Genomic DNA, 8,015 nt, shown 5'->3' with positions numbered 1-8,015 from the left:
AAAGAAGGAAAGAAACGAAACGAAAGAGAGAGAGAAAGAAACAACTACACTATTACTTTAACATCAAGCAGGAGGGGAGGGTGATTTCAATTGTTAATTCATCCAAGTTGCAAAAATAGAAGGGCACAGCACTCCTGCCAAGATGGCCAACAGTAGGAAATGGATGGTGGTTAGATATAAACAGGAAAGAGTTACCTGAAGACCTGGACTTGCCACTGGAGATAAAGCAATGAAAGAAACAGATAAGTCTCTGTATTTGTTGCCTGTAACTGTCCTGTGCACCGTAGAGGATGTTTAGCAGCATCCTGGATCTCTACCCAACAGATGCCGGTAGCACCTTTTCTCCCAGTTGTGACAATCAAATGTCTCCAGACATTCACAAATGTCCCCAGGAGCAAAATCACCCCAGCTGAGTCATTAAGGGTGTGTTGGACATTACCAAGTGTGTCTCTAATGTAGTGTCCTCTCAGGGAGCTGGGACCCTCCTTGGATAAACATCATCTCTGTTGTCCTATTTAAGTAGGATTCTAGAGTTCTGGCTATGTGCAGGATCTTATATAGTCACAGAATACAAAGCAGGCAAGGAGAAAGAAGAACATTTATAGAGTTCTTACTGTGTGCTCAAAACTCCTGGTGTTGGGCATATAAAGATAAACACTCATAGCTCCCTTGTTCTTAAAGAGTTTACCACCTGGGAGGTGAGATCGAGAATCACAATATGATTTGTCCAGTAGTAGAGAAGACCTTGGGGAGGAAATGCCATTGAAGTGGCCTTGGAATTTGAAATCGCTAATGGATAAATAACAATGAATTAGGTGCTTGACTGTGAGCGCAATCCCAAATTTTACAGCATTAACCAGAGGATCACTAAAATTAATGGACAGAATAGCCAAAGATTGCCTTATACTTTATCAAACAAAAAATTATAATATTTTGCCATTATAATTGTTAGGGGCTGAAGAATATATACACCAAGGAAAGAAAGAATATGTAACATGAAAAATGTCAGGGCACAGCAAGGCTAACTGGTACACATTTATAAAAATGGATCTAATTTGTAAAGTAACAAAATGTGCATATACAAATTGGATATATTATGAAGCTCTCAGATGCAAGGAACTATCCTAAGCAGTAAAGGGAATTATTTGTTCATGAAATTTCAAAGTACAAAGACAAAAAACTTCAGGTAGAGTTTGATCAAGGTTGCAATTTTCTTGACTCTGTGATCTTATATATGTTGGCTTGGTTCTCCAGCTGCCATTCCTCATACTAGTGAAGCTCCCAGAATTTTATGAGATTATATGTTCTTATACAAAAACAGGAAAAACAAAAGGTAAAATCCCTTACTTTCTTAACCATCAAATCAAACTGAGAGTGCCAATCACTGATTGGCTTAGATTCAGCCTGAACCACCTAAATACGACACTATGAAAAGGTGATTGGGTTTGATGATTCAGCGCGCACACATAGACCTGGGGTGGGGCCAACCTCACCAACACTTAAGAGATTGGAAAGCACCCATAGTGTCTCCCATGATGTACCCTAGAACACTAATGATCTCTTTATTGTTGCTCAAGAATTAGCACATTTCCTTTTTTAAATGCTTATAAGTAACTACCAATGCCCTCTTTGAATCTTGATTTTTAGGTATAACTGTAAATTCCCTTTGTATCTCCTAAGGGTCACTCAGAAGTGTTAGAAGCTGCAAATAAGAAGATGCTTTTCCAGGAAGTCAACCCACACCTAGTAATCCTCCTCCAGATCAGAAAGAAAGATCTGTGTTTTGTTTTTGGTAATTTCTCCAAGAAAAGAAAAATTACCTTTTACTCCCAAAAGCAAATTAAACAATAAGCTAAACTGTGCAGATAGGTGGGTGGGTGGGTAAGTAGGTAGGCAGACAGACAGACAGACAGATAGATAGATAATGTTATCTTCTAGGAGAGTTTGACTTTTATAAGGGTGGTTTGAGAACTGGCTGAGAACTAACATCAGAAAAATTAAAAAGCAAAGAAAATAACCCCCAAAAGGAAAATGAAACAGAGATAAAAAGCCAGAAAGAATATCAAGAACAAGACACCTGGCTGTCTTATGAACCATCTATTGGTGTTCAACATTTAGGAATATTAAAAATCACAGATAGTGCTGTCTTCCCCAACTTTCCTGTCCTGGGACAATGGCCAGCAATGCTGATAAAGTGACCTAAAGCCTCTTCCTATTTACCCATCTTGTCTATAAGTAGGGACAGAGAAAAGATGACGACCCTTGGCAATATCATTCTTAAACTAGCCCTAACCTAAATCTAAGGGTCAAAAAACCCTGGAGAATTTTCCATTAGATTATCCAAACTGTCAATTCAAAAAGATCAAAGACCTATGTATCCCAGACCTATGTATCTTCCAGAATTTGGGTCGTTTCCAAGCAGAGCTTCACGTAACTGTGTGGTGTGGGTTTGGCCCAGCTCAGACTCGCTGTACCATATAAGTTGGCTCATTTAAAAGCTAACCTAGTTAATTAAAAACTGAAATAGGTCAGGATTTATTTGGCGGAGTTTCTGGAGTTGTTTATAAATGCTAATCCCTTTTATCATTAACTTTTTTATTTGTTTGTTTCTCATACTATAAAAATACTCAATCTGATAAGGGGATTTAAATGAATGCAGAAGGAATTGATTGGGAATAATGCTCGGAGCCTGATCAACATGTTTTTTCAGCCAAAACTTGAAAAAGTAAATACAAAAAAATCCCGAGAAATCAGGCTCCGTAACATGATTCTTCATGACTAGGTTTTTGTTCTTGTGATGGTAATGAGAGGGGACACACTGAGTGTTTATTTTTACCAGGCGTTCTGACTTCTTTCCAGTTATCTCACTTAATTTTCAAAATTATCTTTGAGGCATGTATATTATTATCTCCGACTGATAGATGGAGAGACGGAGCCCCACACAGGTTGTTAGTTTGCTAAAGATCAGGACGCAGGACATGGCAGAGATGAGAGCTGGACCCAGGTGGGCTTGCTGCTGACCTCGTTGTCTTCCACCCTGTAACACCCATGAGGGTGGTGCACACACTTTCTCCTCTGTGAGGCTGGTGCAAAAGTAATTGCTCTCTTTGCCGTTAAAAGTAGTTACTTTTGTAGCAACCTAATAGTTCTCTTTTAATAACAGAGCGTTCCTCTCTGTGCAGACCCCTGCTTCGTTGACAACTAGAAAGGGCATGAATGTCATCCTTTCTTGTCATAAGTTCCCAAAGCATTAGCTGACTTTGACTTTGCAGCATTTCTAAGCTATGGATGTATTGAGGCTGAATAATTCTTTGAGTAAGGACCATCCTGTGCATTATAGGATGTTTAGCAGCATCCCTGGCCTCTACCTATCAGATGCCAGCAACAGCACTTCTCTAGGTATAGCAACCAAAAATGTCCTCAGACACTGGTACATGTCCCCTGGGGAACAAAAATCACCCCAGAACTACCCAGTAAAGAGTACAATGGTGACCTAGCTAGCTCCAGGGGTCCCATTTTCTTCTCTAGAAGAAACCAGCTGCCAAAAATCATGATCTGATTAACTCATTCACCCTGAAGTGCAAAGGCGAGATAAGAGATTAAGTTTTTATATTCTTATAGGGGATAAGCTCTTGCTATGCCTCATGCCAGATGAACATAAGCCAAGTTGTGTTTAAGGCAAGAATAAGCAGAGAGTAAAAGGTATTACAATTGAGGGCTCCTGAATTCACATCACACCTGTACCTGATTCATCTGCTTCCCAGAGGGAGTAACCCACCCTGTGAGTCTAAACCCATATAGACACTTCAACTATCCAAAGCAATATTCTGTTAAAAAGATATTTTGTTGTTGTTTTCTATGGCTTGAAAGCAAATTGGGACCAATGAGTAAAATCTAAGTTTTAGATAGAATCTAAGGGTTGGATAGAAAACCATCCTTCACTGATGCAATCACTCATTCACTTATGGGTTCAATCATTCATTTACTTATTCATATCTCCAACAATTATTTGAACAAGGTGGGCTCTGTATTGCAATGGAATACAGTGGCAAACAAGATAGATTTGACCTGCCCTCAGGGAGCTTACAGTCTTACCTAGAGGACAATCAAGTACATAGCAAGTACAATTGCAAATTGAAATAAGGTACACAAAAGAAAAATGGGGGGGCTGAGATAGAAAATAACTTTGGCTGTGGGTAATTTGGGAGGAGTACGTGAAGAGGGTATAGTAATTAGAGATGACCCCTTTGAAGAAGAGCGTTGGAGCTTAAACTAAAAGAATGAGACTAAAAGGAAAGAGATATAGGAAAAGGGGGAGTCATATACCAGAGGGAATGGAATTTCAAGGCCCCCGAAGAAGGAAAGAATTTGATGAGTTTAGGGAATAGGGAGGATAATTTTGGCTTTCAAGTCCTAAGCGAAATGGACAGTGATGGGGTAGTGAGATGGAAACCAGGCAGGTCATTGCACTCATGTATGAGTCATCACTGCGTGCAAGTTCAGGCACATGCTGAGCAGAACTTGACGGAAGTATTGATGAAGAAACGAAAGAATATCATAAAAACTTAAACTGAAACTTCTCCCCAATCCTTTGATTTGATCAGATTGTACTGTGATGGAAACACACTCAGCTCCTAAGTGTAAGGAATAGAAATGGTTTCCATACAGTGTGGTCCTCATGGCAGGCTAGTCACAATGACTGTGCTGGTAGAGAGTCTAACATGAAGAAGAAAGGTTGAAAAGTCAAGTATCTCAACCACTTAAGGATACCAAGGCCAGGAAGCCCTTCCCTGACTGAGAAATTGGACCAATGACATGAAAATTTTTCCCACCTCAGACTCCTGTGATTCTTCTAGAAAAGTAAAGTCCAGCTTTACTTTTCTTTTTGGCAGTGCCAGTGTAGCTTTTCTGAGAAAACAGTTGGATTTTCTTTCTTTCTCTTTCTTTCTTTCTCTCTCTTTCTTTCTTTTCTTTCTTTCTTTCTTTCTTTCTTTCTTTTTCTCTTTCCTTTCCTTTCCTTTCCTTTTTTGTTTCTTTCTTTCTTCTTTCTTTCTTCTTAGTGGGAAGTGGTCACAGCCATGAACTTAGCAAAGAAAGCAGGTTAAGATTTGTCCATTCTTGGCTAATGCAGTTAGACATTTTCGAGAAACGGCAATGAGAAGTGGTCATTATCCATTATCTGCATGAAATATTTCAGAGAGAGAAGCAGCATTTGCCAAAAAAGAGAAAAGATGTTTGACTTCAAGCCAGGCAAGAAAGAAACAAGATCACCTTCTAGCTCTGTGGGATGGCTGTGCTAATGATGTTATTTCAAGTAAAATTGGAATATATGTCTGAAAAAATACAGATGGTGTAGCAGCTACATATACTTTCTGAAGGTCGTTTTGGACAATGATTCACCGTCCCTTTTCTTGGCATTAAAAAAAAGAAAGAAAGGAAAGGAAAAAACCTCTCCAGTCTTGGAAGGAACTATATGTATGTGAGTGTGTTTATATATCTTTATGTGGAATCAATGTATAGAAAATAAGCATGCATGCCTTGCTGAAAATACTTGCTACCACTTGAAAAATCAACACCTAAAAATCTTAATTTGCTAGGAAAGTCTCAGTTCTATTGTGTAGTTCCTGCGTTCCTGTTTTGTTTCACTTTGTTTTCTCCTCTGTTTCTGATTTGTGACTCTCTGTGTATGAGGATAATGTAAGGATAATGATTTTTAAACTGGAGCTACCAAAAAGCTTATGAAGTGGTCCCCTTCTCACCCTTCTCCATGAATATTTTCTCACTCTGCTTTTTTAAATTGTCACCAAGACATGTCTCAATAACAATATACGCTAGACTGAAATTCTAGGTAGCTGAATATAAAGCATTTTTCTTGAAGACCTTCTGCTTTAAACATTTGTCACCTCTCTCAATACAGAACCCGAGGCCTCTAACAAAGACCTTTTCCCTCAGATGGTGGGTTGCTTTATTTCTTGAGGATTGCAGACATTACCATTATGGGTAATGACCTAATAACTTGCTATTTGATGTTTGTACATCACTTCTATGGCAGTTACCGGCACACATACTGCTGGCTCCTTGTACAAGTGATTTAATATTAAATAACAAATCCCAAACTGGAGGAAGCTCTTTTCTTATGCAAGACACATAAACAAAGCTGGTTCTTATCTATTGTGAATACCATCTAAAAGCTGTTGGCTTGGGATAAGATTTAGGGATAGCAAAGAATGCAAGATTCAACTGATTTCAGCCATCTGTGGGTTCAGGTTGAAGATCAGATGTACAGTGGTTGCAAAGTGCCTAGAACAGGGCTGAGAAGTTGGGAGGTAGCCCTGCCACCTTGGTATTTCACAAACTTTATCACATGCCATACTCTTAAGCATCTTAAAAAGTAGATGCTATTATTATTCCTATTTTGCAGATGAAGAAGCTGTGACTTTGAAAGTTTCAGTAATTTTCCCAAGATGACACTAAGCAGTAGCAGATCCAAACCAAGGTCTACCTGACCCCAAGGCTGAGGGAACACCTTATCTACCCTGTTTTAATGGATCATTTCTTGAATCAGCTATTTATTTCTCTCCTGGTTGGTGTTTTCCACTATAAACTGGGAGCAACCATCTAAGCCATAGGCATTTCATCTCTTGGTCTCTGGAGAGGGCAGGGGGTGAAAACCCTCAAAGGTGTGTTCTCTTTTCACATACATTGGTGAACACAGGCATAGAGAAGCAGATTTTCTCTAAATATCTCTCTACTAATTAATAGTTTTGCAATTTACATCCAAGCTTCTCAAACTTTCTTGAGTATATGAATCCCCTAGGGACCTTGTTAAATGATTGCCATTCTGTAGGCTCTGGGTGGGGCTGAGAGCCTGCAGTTCTAACAAGCTCCCAGGTGATGCGGATACTGTTCATCAACCCTACTTGTATAGTATGGGTTTACAATACGCTTTCTCTCCCACTTCCTCTTTTGTCTTGATAGGATCTTTTAGTCAGGCTTGGGATAGTCATTCCTATTTGAGATTGACAGATGAAGAAATGGGTCAAAGCGTTGATAGGAGCGAGAACCAGAAAGTGGAGAAACTCACAACATGTGATTAGAAACCGTTTCATAGTCCAAAGAGCTGTAACGCCGGCCCAAGAAAACTGCAGCAAGAGTGTATTAAGTGTTTAGATACACCCCACCTGGTTTGCATCCGAGGTACATGTAAAACATTCCAGTTAACCAAACGATCTTCAGGAAATTGGGGGAAAAAAAAGAGAGAGATACTGTTGTTTTGATGATCACCAGAAACTGCAGAATACTGGTGGGCTCAAGATGACCCCCCCATCACTGTACCCACACCTTCTCCAGCAGTCCTTTAAACAAAGAATTCTATTTGCTTGGTTCTGACATTCAGACAGAGGAGGGAGCAAACTCTTCTCTCTCAATCCGTATATATAAGTAACACTTATGTTACATGTGGCATGCCAGGGATAAAAATCCACACACCACAAATTTTATTTTTCTTTTTGAATATTTTTCTGTTTAAAAATGTGCATGAACGTAGATAACTTCTCCAGCCAGCAAACACGCTAGGCCCTGGCCTGTGGTACCTGGATTCTCTGTAAATGAATTCTGTGCTCAGGAATGGTACAGGGATTCCACAGCTCTCTAGAATTCCTCTGTCCTGAAACAAAAAGCAAAGAGATCCCTCCACATGGCCCTCCAAGAGGCCCTCACTCCCCGCCTGGCTACCATGGAGAATAGCACAGCTTCCTTGAACACTGAATCCTGTATCTCTTTACTCAGCCTGCCAACATGCATGCCTATTAGTGCCAATAATAATATACATATTAACAGACTTTTAGACCACAGTCACCAAGACGCTAGAAACTCATGACAGGGAGCTCTTATTCCGAGTCATCATTTTTTGTACCTACTGGGTACATGCCGAGAAATTCTCGCGATCCCCTCATTTATGTCTGCCTTGAACACCGTGGCATCTTTCTGTGATTTTAAACAGTCATGTAGAGGGG

General features: G+C 39.7%; 1 protein-coding gene across 3 annotated transcripts in view; it reads left to right on the top strand.

Moving 5' to 3' along the window:
* The window catches only part of TSHZ2 (teashirt zinc finger homeobox 2), a 513,539-nt gene that overhangs the window by 272,808 nt on the left and 232,716 nt on the right, over positions 1-8,015 (top strand). The window lies entirely within an intron of this gene.

Source organism: Sapajus apella, unplaced genomic scaffold (assembly GCF_009761245.1).
Source record: "Sapajus apella isolate SASKATOON/1434 unplaced genomic scaffold, GSC_monkey_1.0 scaffold92, whole genome shotgun sequence".
NCBI lineage: Eukaryota > Metazoa > Chordata > Mammalia > Primates > Cebidae > Sapajus > Sapajus apella.
Note: the sequence above shows the minus strand (reverse complement) of the source record. Positions and strands in the feature narration are given on the sequence as shown.